The following is a 17815-nucleotide window of genomic DNA, read 5'->3' as shown; positions in this document are numbered from 1 at the left end:
TGATAAGACCAGACAAATGGACATCGCCCCTCTACCCTGCTTATCTATTTCTGGTTTCATTCAGCTGCCAAAACCACCGACAGCACTTCCTCTCATCCCAACAGGAAAATTTCATGGCTCCTGAAGGTCTGAGTCAGAGCAGAAAGCTCATGAATATTCTGATTTTCTGGAGCTGATGCAAGGAAATCACTATAATTGATGACCAGACACAGAGTTACCTACCAAATGTCTGGTCCCTAGAACTACTCCTCTGAAATAATTTATCAAAAGTTGGATTTCCATTTTCAAAGTTATTAACAATAACAAGAGTCTGTTTCTGATTTTTAACACGAGGTTTTATCATTCGAGCCCTTCTTTTCAATAAAATCTCTCTATACACTGGGATCTCCATTAATAAACTCCTTTCGGTTTGCCGCATTTCAACGAGGGTGAACAGAAAGTAAACCGAAAAGAACCTTAACTTCCCACACGAAATGGGCAGAAAGGAGTGTGCCGAAGATTTACACGAGGCTCCGTACGCAACGGGTGCCAGGAAATTAACAGGGCACGTGCGTCCGTGTGGTGGCGGCGGGGGACGGTGGCACCAACACCTCCCCGCGGACCGCACGAGCTCCCCAGGCGGTTCTGCTGCGGTCCGGGATCGGACTGGAGCACGTAACTGGACGTTAGCTCGTAACAATGAGACCCTGGTTCAATTTGAGAACGCACGCCCTCCTTCCATATTAATTTTTCTCTTTTGCAAACCTACTTCCATCTTTTATTTTCCTTTTACGTTGTGCACTGCTCACAAGCACATGAGCAACGAACGTGGAGGGGACCCAGCCAAGTTATTTACTCCGCGAGCCTCCTCCCGCGGCAAAGCGGCAACAATGCCGCGGAAGTCGGAGGGTGGACCACCCTCTTCCCATAACTTTAGGACAGCCGGTTTTCCATCAAAATTCAATTATCGCTAAGGAGAAACCAGGGTTTGTAGTGAAACGGTTTAGAACGGTTTACTTCTTTGCCATAAAATGGATGATCGACCTTCGGGAAACCCAGACCACCCCCGTCCCGAGGGAGGCAGCGTGGCTCTGGCACCGTGGGATCGACCCCTCGAGACGGAAACCACGTTCCCATAAAGAAACTTGAGCCACCAAAGGGATTAGATGACATGATCGGAAATACATGAGAAATACTTTCTGCATTTTCCGCTATCGGGATTAAGGAATTAGGGGGGGGGGGAGGGGGCGGGAAATACGCTTCTGTCTTCCCAAACCCGAATGCCACACCCGGCCGCTCCCTGTTCCATCCACTCTCGCACATGGTGTCCGGACACCACGTGAGGCGGCGGCGGGCGTGGCCAGAGCGTGGTCACGTGGCCGGCCAGTCCTCCCGCGCGGGCACGCGCCTGCTGAGCCCCGCCTCCCGCCAGCCAGGGCAGGAGCGGGCGGCCACGAGGGGTCTGCGGCGCTGCGGTGGCGGCGGCGCTCCGGGATCCGGTCCGCCCGAGCACGTGCACTAACTTTAACGGATGCGCTGGAACTTTTTCCAGCGCTGGGCTTGCGGTCTAGAAATAACACTCAAGTAAATGTTCCCTGTCCCCCTCCGCTCAGCCGCCAACTTTAGGACACTCACCAAGGCACTGCAAACACGAAAAGAACCTCAGTACTCGGTTGCATGAATTCTGTGCGGCCACACCTTTAAAAGCCGTACGTATTTTTCATCCAACCTAATTCAGAACCGTCAATTCTACCATCAAAATTCCTGCTTGGTCCGGCAAATGTGAGTCCCCTGACCGTACCTAATGAGCAGCTACCGACGGTTTGGGGTGTGTGAGGTTCTTTTTTCTTTTCCTAATGGAACGGTTCTATTTCAAGCTCCTAAAATTTAATCCGAGTTACAAACATCAGTGAGGGAAAAATGAGGGCCACAGGAATTTAATGTACCCAGTGTGATCTTGCCAGAGTGTGATGATAAAATTACAACCTGGGATGGACTGCAGGATATTTAAAAATGTAGCCATTCACAGTCCTTTCAATTAGATGCACAAGCTTTTGATAAAATATTGTAGTTGCATATAAATACTGTTTCATCCTTTTAAGGTAGAAGTAAAAATATTTTTAAAAATCACATTGGAAGGATCACAATCAAAGAATAGAATAGCCCAATTAAAAAAAAAAAAAAAACCTCTAAGAGTAAAGAGTAATTTTAATCTTTTCAGGATAAAGAATTCAAAATAATGATTTCTTCACACGCATTGGATTTGGGGCTGCTGAAATTTAATTAAATGGAGGGAGGGGCTCCTCTAAATTGTTTGCCATGTGAGTAATAGTGTATATTCTAAAAGAAGGAAACCGTATCTTGAGCACTCCTTTCAATTATAGCCTAAAATGCTCAGAGATAACATTTCATAGTATTAATTAAAGTTCTTATGGTGGCGTAAGCCTTCCTAACCCATCCAAAACATTCAGGGCTGTGCTCCAGAGACAGTCTTGCAACTGTGTCCTCTCAGTCCTCAAAAGCAAGAGACACTTGCAGCCAGGACCAAGATACTAAGAGGACTTTTTTGGAGGGCGGCTGAGATCTCCTCCCCTCTACTTCACCTCCTCTGAAGGGAAATGATGGCAACGACATCTCAAATAACATTCCTATTTGAGACTTCTCAGGCTTCTGCATATTTTTCTGCTGCATGTCATTCATAATTGTCCTCCCAGAAAAAGTGGAGCTGCCACTGCTATTTAAAAAGTTTTATGTCCCTCATTTTAAAAATACATAGAGTCCTCAGAGTAGAATTCCAATTACTAAGTGTAGAAAACAGAAATAGAAAAATCCACCATTTGGCAAACACCACAGTAATGGGTGTTAAAACTGGGAAGTGAAAGAATAATGAGGAACGGTGTGAAGAGGCTAGTCTCAAGTATCTACCTCTGAAGGATGCTTCCTAATTACAAAGGTCAAGATTAACAACGGGTGCACTGGCAGAGACCATCTTAACCAAGTGATCAAAATTAACATCATCAGAAATGAAACCTATGGGCATGATGTGTCTCCAGACAGGATGCACTGGGAAGGGCACAGTGGCACTTCTGTGGTCATCTTGCTAACACTGTATGTTCTTGCTGTCACCTGACTTTCATCACAAGCAAACACCCAGAGAAGGACATTCTGCAAAATAACTGGTCTGTGCTCTTCCAAAGTGTGGAGGTGGCAAGCTACCAAGGAAGACTGAAGAAAACAACCTGGGTTTGAGGAAACAGAACAGACACGACCACAAATGTGAGGCGGGATCCTCTACTGGATAGAGGACCAGACAGGGGAAAACTGGTGGGATCTGAATCCAGTCTGGAGCGTCGTAGTACCGCGTCATGGTGATATGATGGTTTTGATAAGCCTCAATTGGTTATGTAAGGTGCTGACGTTTGGGGAAGTTGGGTGAAGGGTGTTCAGAAACTTGTACTTTCTGTAACTATTTTTTTTTTTGTAAGTCTGAAATTATTTCAAATTTACACGTTCAAAAGTAAATGTTCCTAAAAAGTTCATCAAGGAAAAGAAAACAACTACAGCATAGTCAATCAACTGAATGGACAGAGAAACTCTTGAGCTTTAAGGATACATGCCAATCAACCATTGGGAACTCCAAAATCTCGCTTTGAATGAGACTTAACTTCGTGTGCTTCCCACTTGGACCAGAGTTGCTAAAACCCTGCCATCCCAGACAAAGGCCCTGAAAGTGTTTTGCAAATAAGATAAACCCCTAATTTGGAGATGAGGCAAATGCCTACTTTTTATAGATGATTCCGAGAGCAGTATTGTTGCTACCAGCTAAAGAGGCCGGTAGAGAACGGGGGCGTACATGTTGAGGACCGTAGCCTTTCTCACATATTGCCTAACAGTTCATTTATCTTTGGAGTATCCTCCAGTGGGGTGGGAGTAGGAAGTAAGATGGTTGAGGAATGCAAAAAGCAGCAACAAAATGGACACCAGTAAACTGCATACGACTTCTTCTAGATCCTTCTCACAACTCGGTCTTTTTGCTTTAAAGGTACTGAGAAATGTATTTTTTTCCGAACTGGACATATACTCTGTCATCTGCTATAGACGATATGGGCTTCTGCTTTCTTTGTGTTATGCAGAAAAGAGATCAGATTCCTTCAGCAGCAGAATCTTCACTCCATTGGCAGCAATTTCCCAGCCCTGCAAGCCCTACAGTTTCCTGATCCACCACTATGTGGTAGCGAAGGCAATAAAAAGAGTCTGTCGGGGCTGCACTAAAATCTCATCTGAAAAGCTTGATCTACTTTTTTTTTTTTTTTTTTTTTTTTCTCTTCCAGATACTGGTCTCCAACGAAAGGATCCTCATCGGGGAATAATACAAAATTGAGGCCAGAAATGAATGCGCGACAGCAACCATTTTTGCTCTGGTGTTCCCAGCATCACAGGGTGTGCGATAGGAGATGAGAAATTTGCTGTCAACCCTTGCGGCTACCTGTCCACACAGAAGCAATAATCCTGAAAGGCAAGGGAGTGAGGTGCCACTGGATTAAGCCCTTGCTTTCACACCAAGAATGTGCTGACTGGATCCGTACAAACTCCTTTCTATGGACAGGAGATCTAGGCTCCAAGACCGGCCTGACTTATCCAATAGAGGGGCCCTCGGGTGGCAGTTGGCTTCGCTCTAAGATCTCGGCTCTGTTATACCTCATTGCCTCCCAAAGGGAAATCAAGTTCGCTTACAAAGCCTTCAGCAATGAGAGGTGTCCAGTGGAATGGAGGCTGGAAAGGTGGCAACCCCTAGGAGGAGGACCTGCTGGAGAGACCCTTAATGGACAACGGAGAGGTGCAGGAGCACTGGAAGTGGAACGCATGGAGGAGTCTTGCCTGGCAGGGTTGGCGTGGGCCTAGGACGAAGACCAGGAGTGGGAGATGACAGCAGGGGAGGGAGAACCAATACCAGGCGGGAGTGGAAAGGCCCCTTCAGGCAAAGCTATCTGAAAGTGAAATACAAGGGGACCCTTGTAAAATACTATGTCATGAAACTAGGTGCTGAGTGCTGGTCCAGGATACAGAAGGGGGGATTGCATGCCTTTTGAAAATGTTTTTTGACCACTACAATCGCTCCCATGTGGATAAACGTGTTCCATTAATTTTAATTATTCCAGCAACTGTCATATTACTAGAGAAACAGAGACGTGGATGCAGAGAGAGAAGTAAAAGAAAAAAAAAAAAAAAAAACATGATCATGTGAAGGGAAAACACTTCTCACAGATGGATACCACACCCTTCCGGAACGCAACTATCCAGCAAAAACATGTTTGTGGGGGTCCACAGCCAAGGACCAGAAAGAAGCTAGATCTTACAGCCTACTTACTGTTACACATAATTCTCTCTCTCTCTGTCTCTCTCTCTCTTTTTAGGATTTGTTTTATTTTTAGAGAGAGCGAGCAGGGAGAGGGGCAGAGGGAGAGAGAGAGAATCTTAAGCAGGCTCCATGCTCAGCATGGAGCCCGATGTGGGGCTCAATCCCAGGACCCTGGGATCACGACCTGAGCCAAAATCAAGAATCAGGTGGTCAACCGATTGAGCCACCCAGGCACCCCGTCTTACATATAATCCTAGCAAGCTTAGAAATCTGTTTTCAGAGTACCCACAGCAAAGAGGAAGCAGCAAATAATGACCTACAGAGAGGCTGACGGAGCTTCCTTGTCGTACTGCAGTAAGTCTGTTAAACAGAAATGGGGACATAAAAATGATAAAGCCAAACCATAAGAACACAATAAACACAAGAAATCTTCAGTATAGGGCAAACTGCCTCCCACTACGCCTTAAGGCTATCACCATATTATGCATAATACAACAATATATGTTCACTGATGTCCCCAAGTTGGCCAGAAATGATTAAATTATATTCACTAAACTAAGAAGGAAAGAAGTACATAATTTATGTTGCAAAGATTTCCCGCATGACAGCGTACGAAAGCTGGTGTGGTAGTCTCGGCTATCCCTATGGCTTTGATGGTACTTCCTTGTCTCTTCATGCTTTCATTGGACAGACTATTGATTGAGCACATTGGAGAAACGGTTCTGAGAGGCAAGGTTCCTGCTGTCAATGGAGTTCACAGTCTCACTTGCTCAGGACCCACAGGTCTACCTGAAGAGCCTGTACCAGTGTTTGGACTTCTGTCGTCAGTGCTAGGAACTGGGTCTGAAAGAAGTTTTAACCTGGTTTTGGATCTGAGCAAACGAAATTGGCCCGAGGCTTTGATCAAACAGTTAGGAATCAGGGAGTAGTCAACACCTGAAGAATCAGTACCCATGACCAAGGCATGCGACTTTGCCTGCACAAAAATGTAATAATACGAAAGGACCGCGGAACTACACTTCCTGAATTTGCCAACTCTTTCTCCTTGTTGAGGAAATTAATTCTGACACTCATACATTCTTATATTTAGGCTATAACATCCTATAGTTGAATCACTTTATGGTTAATCAACGCATGTAAGAATGGGATGTGTATATTCATTTAAGGAAAAACCTTAGAGATCTTGATATTGTTTGAAAAATCTACCTGATTACAAAAGCCACAACTTCATCAGAAAACCCAGACACAATAAAATGACTTTTCATTTTCTTATTGTTTTAGGAACCCACAAATTTCTTTCCCCTCTTGAGGGCAAACCTTAAAAACTGGAAATTTTTGTTTTCATGAGCTCTTTCTTGGGAGAAAACATGTAACCAAAAATTTGCTGTTCTGGGTGCAAAGCCTACAGACGGAGTACAGCAAAGGAAAGCATATATTTAAACATTTTTTTAAATGTGTTTATTTATTTTTGAGACAGAGAGAGACAGAGCATGAGCAGGGGAGGGGCAGAGAGAAAGGGGGACACAGAATCCAAAGCAGGCTCCAGGCTCTGAGCTGTCAGCACAGAGCCCAACACAGGGCTCGAACCCACAGACTGTGAGATCATGACCTGAGCCGAAGTCGGACGCTCAACCGACTGAGCCACCCAGGCGCCCCAGGAAAGCATACACTTTAAAATTGGGCATATCTTGGTTCAAATACAGTCTCTTCTAATAGACAACTGATTTTTTCCAGGCCTCTACTTGCTTAACAGTAAAACAGTGTCAGGAGAATCCACCCCACTGGCTATTGTAAAAACTAAATGAAATGTGCCTGAGCAGTTGTAGAGTAAGCTCTCAGTACATCGCTCGTTACAATGCAGGTGAATGCACTAAATTTTCACACAGCCTCCATATCCCTGCACTTTGCAGACTGGAATGAGAGCACAGGGTAGCTCACACTGGAGGTGCTTCTAGGTTGGACATGAGCGGCTGCTTTTTCCTTGGAAGAGAGGCTCACCTTCCCCTAAGGCTGGGCTTCCTAGTAGGCTTGAAGTTACCAAGGAACAACAACAAAATAAAAGGGCAGAGGGAAGGCAGGAGTCTGCCCTTGAGAGGGGCTTGCTTGCCATTTTTTCCTTAAGAAACGGGTGAGCCACTCCATGGCGTGTTCAAACACCTTCTAGCATAGCTGGTCCCAGATGTCAGATGGGGTTTGGAAAGAGGAAGTTTCAACATCGACTGCTTTGGCAGACACTCACGAGTTATTCAAAATAAGCTCTACGATGCTGATGGGTTAAGATGGAGTGACAGATTTCTCCACGGCAGGCCCAGACCTAAGTGCTGCACTGGTTTGCTGTGCTGGTGTGTGGGGAACCGAGGGCCCTCTGAAGGCCTCGCCCATGTTTATCAGCATCCTGAAAGGCAGTCTCTGCCTCTGAACCCCACCATGCTCTGAGCCTTTATATCTCCATTCAATGGCTGAGATTGTCCTTGCGTACTTGGGTGGATTGATGTTATTTCTAAAGCATGCAATTCATTTCAAGAGGGGAGAGGAAGGATTAAGTTGGAAATATTTTTCTATTGAGAAGAAAAATTAAATGTAAGTGGAAATGTTTTCATGAAAATGTTTTTATATTTCAACATTTCCCCGAAGCACTCTGATCTCAATATAACACAGGACTGTGCTAGATTAGAAGGAATGAAGACAAAATGAATTTAAATAAAATTGAAACTGACCAGCCAGGCTTTATTCTCCCAACCTGATGAAAACAACAAAGCAGGGGGAACAAAAACCCCACAGATGAACCAAAAGAAGAAATGAAAATAAACTCCAATAAAATTTTAAACCTGAATGAGAGTTTCAATTTGGTTTCAAAATTTCTAAAATCTACCTTATTTTCACAAAAGCTTTTGAATGTCCATGCATCAACAGCCACTTGATAGAACCCCAAAGACCTTGACTGCTTTCTCTCAGCCAAGAAACCCACTGGTATTCAGTTATAGAATATGACTTGCTTGTTTTATAGTTCCTAGGTTATTAGGAGTATTTAGGTCATTAAGGCTCACAGCCCAGAAAATGTGTGCAATTAGGCAGCTGGTCTAACTGATTGTGTTGCATTTTTAAAAATGTGCATGCCCCCTTTATTTGCTGTAAATATGACGGGAAAAATGAAATGTACAGGTCTTCGTTACCCTTAATCAAAATAAATACATACTTCAGGAGGAAAGAGTTTCATCAGTTAATCTTCTGTCTGGATCTGTAGCATCTAGTGGCCACAAGCCACAAGCGGCTATTCAAATATTTAAACTAATTAAAAATGAAATAAAATCTGAAATTCATCTCTCGGTCCCACTAGCCACATTTGGGGTGCTCTATTGCCACACGTGGCTAAGCAGCGACCTTACCAGACAGGTAAGATCTAAAACATCTGAATCATCACACAAAATTCTACAGGACAGCTCTGGTCTAGATGAAGAACAGAGGTGTGAGCTTTGGGTATTTACATTTATTTTTGAAGACATACACAACATGGTTTACCTGAATTTGGGGTGGCTTGTTTACACCCTTGTCCACTGGCACACAACCACTTTCCCTAAGCCACTTCAACGCACAAGCCAAGGAAAACCCAACATATAGTCTCTCCTCTGAATCATCTCCAGCTTACTTTCAATTATAAAACTGCTCTCTTCCCAAATAACAGAACCTCTCACTCAAAAAATGAACAGCCTACTGCCTATAGAGAAAGGAGGTATTTGCAGGCAAATGGACAAATCATTATTTTTAGTTGGAAAGACCTTCCCAAGATACATTTAAATATTAACGCACATAGCAGGTGTTAAATATTAAAACACACAGCAGGCTTCCCCCTATATGGCCATCATCATACTTCTATTTATTTAACGTCTACATTCCCTGTCCAAGTGTCAGCCCGAGCTGAGCAGAAAGCAAGTGTTCTGTTTGCTGTTGTACACCCATTACAAGCACAGTGCCTGGGACAAAACAGATGCTCAGATTTTTGTGGAATGATTGAATGAAACTTAAGAAGAATGGTATTTTGCTAAAGAACAGCAAACATCCTTTTAGAGCCTGGATCCAATTCTTTTATATTTGGACAGCAATCCACCCTTTATTTTCAGATGCAAACTTAAAATAACTCAGCAGACTGATTCATGCAAGCATGCGTGCTACGGTTCAATATTTTCCATACTCAGCAATGGCTCCTTCTAAAAGGCACAGCAAAAGGCATAGCACGAAGCAGTTCACATATGCGTTCTCATCTGCCCCTCACTCTGATACCTTCTATGCTGCGAGGAGGAGGGAATCAAGGCTGAGGGAAATTAAGGGACCTGTCCAAGGTCACAAAGGTATAGACATCTAGTTGGAAAGCCTCCCCAGGTGACGAAAATGGATCATGCCCGTCATAATGCCTGCTTGTACAATTCCTGCTTGGGTCGGGAAATCTACAGTGGTCCCGGGGCACTCTTTCAAGGAAGGGAATGGCTCTGTATCTTTGCACCCCCAGAGTTTAGCAGATCACCTACCCTGTAGGCATCCGCAAATGTTTGCTGAAAAAAAGCTTAACAGTCTTAATGGTTCAAGGGTACCCATGACTGGGGTCACGGGAAGGGGGGCAGAGCTGGGCACACCCCATCTCTCACCCATGGTGACAGTGGGGAATCACAGTGACCCTGCCCCCTATACGGCAGCTTCATGGTTTGGCCTCTGTGGCCATCCTGCATCAGGGGCCAGCTTGCTTCTGCAGGCTGACCAGCTGCACGGCATTGGAAGGAGCTGGCCGTACGTCAAATGTTATCATTTTTCTCACTGCTCTGAACTCCTACCCAATAACCCTGTTATTTTAAAAACACACTTGATTATGAATCAGTCGGGATCCATCAGGCCCCAGGTGTTGGTCACACAACTCAGGGGCTCAGATTTTCTTGTTTGGCCCCAATTCCCTCAAGACGGAAGTTCTAAAAGTCTGACCTAGAAGCATTCATTTTCATAAAAAATCACTATTGATAAAGGAGCAAGTTCTGAAATTTACACACACAAAGAGCAATTTTTTAAAAGAGGTTTTTACTGAGGGTTTGCCAGATGGGACACAAAAGAGCGTAAGTATAACAAAAGGTGCCTGTCCTGACAGAAGTAAGATAAATGAACATTAATGGGATTCGCTAATAAGCGATTGTGCATAATTCTCAGTTAATCTCTCACTGGTCCTGTAAAGTTGGTGAAATGTCTATCTATGGCTGATAAAAACAAAGAACAACAACGCTTATGAGAACTCACACTTACTAAGTGCCTACTAGGCGCGAACTCAGTGCCAAGCACAGTTAATCCTCATGGCTCCCCCACGGGAAAGGCATTATCACCCCCTTCTACAGATGAGGAAAGACAGGCTCAGAGGGTCAGTCATGTGTTGGAGGTGCCAGTGTGTCTGGCTCAACAGCCCACAGAGCACCATTACATAATAGTGCCTCTCCCCGGGACTGGGAGACACCTGGAAAGTAAAAGGTGAACATGAGATCGATGAGGACACCACAAGAATGCATCCATGTCCCATTAAGTGGGGGAGAACATGACTCACAAGAAAAGAAGGTGAGGAACATGTGCAGTGGGGGTGGCTTCATGAGGGACAGTGTGAAGTTGGTTCTAGAAGATGGGGCCATTTGGAACTGGGGAGGCCAGGGAAGTAAGTCCACGTGTGCTGTGGTCACAGGAGCACTGAGCACTCTGGCGGGTGGCAGACAGGCACTTGTCGGGGTTGGGGGCCTGGAGGCAAAGCCAGGCTAAAGGACAGAGGGCTCAAAGCCCAGTCATGTGGGAAAGAAAGGGGGAACCTGACACTGGGGTGGGGATTAAAGCAGGATTTCAGGAGATTCCCCAGGTGATTCAAGACGAGTCTCAAGTCACTGAGGAGCTGAACGACCAGGGCCCTTCTGCTTCCCCTGCTTATTTGAACGCGAGAAAGCCACTTGGCTCCCAGACCGGCCTGCCCTGGCATTCTCCATCAGGGAAACATGCTTTGGTTATTCAGACGTGACTTACTGGCACGTAGAGGCTTGTTGGCATGGAAAAATGAACAGGCTGACCTGGCCAGAAAAGAGCAGGTGACGCAAAAACCCAGCAAAAGATGAGCTTGCTGGGCCACGCTGAAAAGCAGGAGGCTCACGTGAGGGCCCACAGAGGAAAGAACCAGGAGATGATTTACCGGAGGGGGTGGGGGAGCCAGGACCTTGGGGACCTCTGGGGCCAAGCAGAGAGGCAGGCGTACTTCTTAAGGTATTTCCTTTGGTCCTTACAGGATGGCACAGACACGCTATTCCCAGCTCGTGCAGGGGGACACTGAGGCTCACAGATGTGAAATTGCCCAGCTGAGCTAATGGGGGCTCGGAGCCAGAGCAGACATCCCTACGGCACCCGCGGCGGCTTTCTGCCTTCAATCAGTTGCTAAGTTGGTAGCTCACAAGGTGCTGTGATGATGCTGCCAGGAACGTCATGGCCCTGAGGCCGAACGCTGCCCAGCTCTGGCCCTCTCCCTCACCTGCCCTCACCCCTTGACTCACAGAAGCTCTTTCTGTCAAATCGTGAAGTGACAGTTGAACCCATTCTAACAAAAACACAAGGATATACATAAACTTGATCATCTTGGAAAAATACTCCTAGCAGGGGAAAGAGTACAAATGGATGACTGGAGGAGGAAAAGGAGAGAGGAGAGGGGGAGAGAGAGAGGAAGGGGGGAAGGGGGGGAGGGGGGGGAGGGGGAGGGGGAGAGGGAGAGAGAGAGAGAGAGAGAGAGAGTGAGCAAGAGACAGAAATCCAAATCAGATGTGGTGGCTAATTTGAAATAGGACATGTTTCCTGGGGCTTAAGTAGGTCTGGAAGGTGCTCTTGCAAATCCTGGCCACCACGTGCCATTCCTTACATTTATACTTGCAATGTATCTTTTCAACCCTTTTCCTTCCCTGGAAGCACCTCCAATGCCCAAGACTGAAAAAGTACACAGGCAGCAAGGCTGAGATGGGCCCCGGACTCCATTCTTCCCCCATGGCTGCAGCTCGAGAGTATGTTGCTGCAATTCCTATAATCCAAAACCCGATGCTTTCTCTCTCTGTGGCTGTGATTCAGAACACGAAGGAGGCCTAACCTCCACTCAGCAAACCAGAACCTCAAAATCGTTTTTTTGTTGAACAAGGCTTATCAGAGAATATCCCAAACCAGCCACCTTCATAGATAACTTTTCCTTTCCTTTAAAAAGAAAAGCTAAATCAGACTGGATGTTATGTGGAATAGCAGCTCCTAGAATGGGCATTTTTGAACCGAATGCCACATGCTGTATTTTGCCATTTTGCCTGCGCTTCCTGCCTGGAGCCTGTGTAACAGAACAGAGGAGCCTCAGACACTGGAGCTGCTCCAGGCCACGCAAACTCCGCTCCGCATCTTCCAGGCAGCCCTGTCGCAAATAATTCATGTCCACTACGCCCCTATCACACTGAATACAACCACATTGTGCAGCTGGAAATGGGAAACCTGATTCAGATCACAGAAGAAGGTACAAAAACAGTTCAACACAATGCTGTCCCTTTTTTGAGGGGTGGGGTGTACCTATCTCAAATCTACCCGTCAGTAAAAGATTCAAGACCCATCTTGGAAGAAAACGCAGAATTAAAAGAGCATTCCATGTGTCCAAAAGCAGCAACAACAACAACAACAAAAAAAACCACCCAGTCCTTCCAGAGCAGCGCCTGCATGGGCTGCAGCATTCCTAACCAAAATCCATCTAGCCCTTGCATGCAATTTAAAAAGGAAGCAGGATCTCCGCAGAAAATGGTGCATGTTGACAAAGCATGACTTGTCCCACATGGGCAAGAATAAAAGGAAAACAAGACTGATCACAACCCAGCTTCCTTTACTCTCCGGACCAGAGGGTGGAAAAGAAAAAGGCCAGAATAAGGGCAGGGAGGTGATGGCAATGGAGCACGGGGGCCGGGAAGATGCTTCTGCCCTACGAGATTTTGGTAAACAGCAGCCTGTAATGGCCACTGTTAGAGAGAAGGGAAAACAGACATGGAGGGAAACGTGTTTACAACTGCAGCGGCGGCGGGCGGGAGGCAGAGGGAGGGGGGGAGGGATTCCCCGACTCTGCGCTCAGCCCGCTCCGCTCCAGCGGGGCCCCAGGGCTGGGTAGTGCTTCGAAGCCCCCACCCCCCGCTTTATTGGGGGGGCCCCAGAGCTTGTTTATGGGGAAGGTTACTCCTCCTCCGCTCTGGTGATCGCGTCCCTAATACTCCTGCTGCATCCTTGCGGGATGCCCGCTTGACTGACAGCTGCTCCAGCCAGTCGCTGCCTGGGCCCCGCAGAAAGGTGGACTTTCCCAACGAGCTGATTGGACGGCGGGGAGGGCGGGCCCTCGTGATTGGCGTGCTACTCGGAGTAGAAAGTAGTAAACAACCTTGGTCCACCGCGACGGGGAGGGCGCAGGATGCCAGCTCGCTCGCCCTCGCCCCGGAGCTGGGGGCAGCACCCGAGACAAAAGGAACCCGCAGCGGGGAGGCGATGAGGAGCTGCCCAGTAAAGCAAACGCGAGTGGGCGTCCTTTAGAGCCCCTGGGCGAGATCTGCTGACTTGCAGCTTCACATCATTTTTGTTCTGTGCAAAACCGTAAAGGTTTTGTTGCCACGATTCTTACTCCTCTTCTTCTTTGGGTTTAAAAACTCTCCAAAGGGAGTGAGAGCCAATGCAGTGGACCCTCCTTCCTGCCAGCCGCACCCCTCCTCCACCTTCAGTTTCTAGTTCTGGCTTTTCTGAAGTTGATTTCAATACCTGTACTAAAAACTGTTTCCTTACACGATACGCTGTTAATGGCACAGAGGTGAATCAGATGCCCTGTTAGACCGATTCATCCCAAGTTTCTCAAGCTGTGATCTCACTCGGAGGTGCCTGTGTTCCGCAGCATATATAAAAAGAAAACTTGAGACGATGGCATTAAGCTCACTTGCAAGAAATAAACGGTTAACTCGCATTTTCCATAGAGGGTGTAGTTCACCCAGGATACTGCAGTCGACGGTAATTCCGCCTCTGGTTTGACTTGAATCACAATCCATTCCTCATTCTGGCCTCCCGGTTTTCAGGACCCTAGCGAGAAAATCCGCAGCTTCCAGCATGGAGGCTCTGCTCTCGAGTGAGGCGGCTCCTGGGGCTGCCCCGGGAGGTGCATAATCACCTCAGAGGTCTACACAACCTCCAAAAGAGAGATTCCAGAGAGGCCCCTCCCTGTGCTGATGGAGGGCAGGGGAGGCCAAAGAAGGGGACCAGGAAGCTGGACCCAGGAGTGATCTCCACTTCACTTGTTTCCCCACTGAATCTACACTGATGATAAGCTAGGCTCTCACTGGTGGCCAGATGGTCCAAGTTTAAAACAACAACAAAAAAAAAGGTACAAAAGACTCCCTGCAGGACAGAGCTTAGGGTAAACTGGCCACCTTGGGGGGGGGTCCTCTTCATCACCCCCAAAGCGCACACTCTCCACCAGGCTGTGGTGCCTGCCTGCTCCAACCAAGCCTCACTCCAAGCACTCCTAGGGAAACCTCTGGGCCCCTCCAGTCACCACGCCCACCCGTAAAAAGCCTGCAGAATGTGGAGTTAGCCCCCTTTGGCCCTTCCAGCCTGGCCCCAGCGCCTAGGCATGCAGCCTCCTTCCTTTCAAGCACCCCTCCCTCCAGCCACTCTGTTCCTGTCACAGGTCCCTGAGCCAGCCACACACACCCTTCCCTCAGACTGTGCCTTCTGCTTTCTAGGCCTTACCCCTGCCTGCCCGGGAGAGGCCACTGTTCTCCATCGCTTTCCCTGGCCCTGCGGAACTGCTTGGAAATCAGTCGCCTTTCTGTCAGTGCCACTGTCAGAGCTTCCAGTCCACCTTGGCAGACCCCGCGCGTCCTGAAGGCAAGGGCAATCTGGGTCATATTTTGATCTGTGCACCTCCTGGAGATACACGCCCACCATAAGCACACTCCAGTCTTGCCCAACATTTGCAAGCCGTCCTCATTCTCCCCTTGTCCCCAGTCAGTTCCTCATGCTCTCCCACCACTGGCTCCTTGCTAATGTGTTTCCCCCCCCCCCCCCCCGAAGCCCGGAGATTAGGAGTCCCTGCAGCTCTGCCCCTACACATCTCTCAGAGGTCCTTTCCACAGACACAGCTGCTCTCAGCTCATGCTGTTTCCTTGGCCAGTTTGATCCTTTTCTGCCTTCTCGACTCTGCAAATTCCTATTCTGCCTAAACATCACTTCCTACCTTGGGCAGGCCTTCCACAAGCACCCCACTCCCCGTAGAGCATTCCACAGACCCTCCGGTGCACCCTCTCCTCTCTCTAGTACCTCTCTCTGGCAAGATTTGCTGGAAGAACCAGGGGCAGAAAGGCAGATTCACAAAGTGGTGCTCCTAGGTTTCTACCAAACCAATACATTCTGGTCTCCAGACGGCCATGGGCAGTGTTTCTGGCAGGGTCCCTCTCCCTGCTCTTTCTTCCAGAAGGCTCCTTTATGTCTGCGAGTGGCTGGCTGCTTCTCAACATTTAGGTCACAGCTCAGATGTCGCCCCACCGTGCCCACCTGCTGACCACTATCACACAGATCTGTTTAATTTTCTTCATGAGATTTAACTATCATCCTTCTTATCTGATTATCCAATTGTTGGCTTTGTAGCCTGTCTTCTCCCGTCCCTGGCATGCAAGCTCCAATAAGGACAGGAACTTTTCATCTGCTGTACTCACTGTATCTTCAGCACACCTAGAGGAATGCCTGGCCCATACCGGAAGTTCCAAACTAACTTTGGGCACGATAAGGGACAACAGAGAACACATCACCCAGCAAGGTATGCTGGCAGACAGAAGCCAAGTTTTTTGGGAGGGCATGTTTCAGTAAATACCCTAAGGCTGACACTTGGGTAAACCGAAAAGAGATGGACAGGACTAATCTCTGTGGCCTCACTCGGCCCAAAGAGTTTCAGTTGCTCTGAGAATCCCAGGGTTCCATAGCTGAAACTCACAGTCCCTGCTTGTACCCAGTAGAACATGTTATGTGCGTCATCCTGTATATACTTCCAAATGGATGAAGATTAATGGTGGGAAAGGGTACATCATTACTGACAAACTTAGTACTTTCGATAGTAAAAACCAGCCCTGCTTTAAGCCTCTTATAGGTACTTATTTCTCAATTCCAATTTTTTGGTACAGGTAATAACTACATGGCTCAGAAATGAAAACAAAAATGTATCTATGAGACCCAACACAGAATCATCCTTCTCGGGGGTCTTTGCTTTCAGCATTTGCCCAATGCCAGTATTATTATTTCTCTCTTTTTACACAGATAATGACCTTCATACACACTGTTCTGCTTGTTATTTTATTCACTTACTATACCATGGAGATCTCTATTTTTTAGCACCTAAATAATATTCCACTGGATGGATAAACCTTAATTTAGTGGTTCCCAAACTTATCTGTACATTGGAATTACTTGGGGAATTTTAAAAAGACAAAGAAAGGAGCGCTTGGGTGGCTCAGTTGGTTAAGCATGTGACTTCGGCCCAGGTCATGATCTTGCGGTTTGTGGGTTTGAGCCCTGCATCAGGCTCTGTGCTGACAGCTTGCTCAGAGCCTAGAGCCTACTCTGGATTCTGTCTCCCTTTATCTCTGCCCCTGCCCTGCTCACACTCTGTCGAAAGAAAGAAAGAAAGAAAGAAAGAAAGAAAGGAAGGAAGGAAGGAAGGAAGGAAGGAAGGAAGGAAGGAAGGAAGGAAGGAAAGAAGGAAGGAAAGAAAGAAGGAAGGAAAGAAAGAAGGAAGGAAAGAAAGAAGGAAGGAAGGAAAGAAGGAAGGAAGGAAAGAAGGAAGGAAGGAAAGAAGGAAGGAAGGAAAGAAGGAAGGAAGGAAAGAAGGAAAGAAGGAAAGAAGGAAAGAAGGAAGGAAGGAAGGAAGGAAGGAAGGAAGGAAGGAAGGAAAGAAGGAAGGAAAGAAGGAAAGAAGGAAGGAAAGAAGGAAAGAAAGGAAAGAAAGAAAGAAGGAAAGAAAGACAGACTGTCTCAAGAAAGAAAGAAAGAAAGAAAGAAAGGAGGAAAGAAGGAAGGAAGGAAGGAAAGAAAGAAGGAAAGAAAGAAGGAAAGAAAGAAAGAAGGAAAGAAAGAAGGAAAGAAAGAAAGAAGGAAAGAAAGAAAGACAGACTGTCTCAAGAAAGAAAGAAAGAAAGAAAGACAGACTCTGTCTCAAGAAAGAAAAGAAAGAAAGAAAGAAAGAAAGAAAGAAAGAAAGAAAGAAAGAAAAGAAAAGAAAAGAAAGAAAGAAAAAGAGAAAGAAATCTGTATCCCATTTTCCAGAGCCTGACTTCACTGGTCTGGGGTGACCTGAACTTTGAGATTTAAATAAATAATAAACAAACAAACAGACAAACAAATAAATAAATCCTCAAGTGATTCTAGTAAGCACATAAGTTTGGGAGC

The 17815-nt window shown here is 46.7% G+C and overlaps 1 protein-coding gene and 1 long non-coding RNA gene across 5 annotated transcripts in view; one reads left to right on the top strand and one right to left on the bottom strand.

The window, feature by feature from the left end:
- Positions 1–17815, bottom strand: part of IGF1R (insulin like growth factor 1 receptor) — a 310288-nt gene that overhangs the window by 95131 nt on the left and 197342 nt on the right. The gene's annotated exons all lie outside the window — the stretch shown is intronic.
- On the top strand, positions 1417–5211 carry LOC147580385 (uncharacterized). The gene is made up of 2 exons (XR_015252845.1): positions 1417–1688; positions 4311–5211. It is a non-coding gene; the product is annotated as an uncharacterized LOC147580385 (long non-coding RNA).

The sequence above is a fragment of the Puma concolor genome, chromosome B3 (assembly GCF_028749965.1).
Source record: "Puma concolor isolate L17-30 chromosome B3, mPumCon1.1.hap2, whole genome shotgun sequence".
In the NCBI taxonomy this organism is placed as follows: Eukaryota; Metazoa; Chordata; class Mammalia; order Carnivora; family Felidae; genus Puma; species Puma concolor.
Note: the sequence above shows the minus strand (reverse complement) of the source record. Positions and strands in the feature narration are given on the sequence as shown.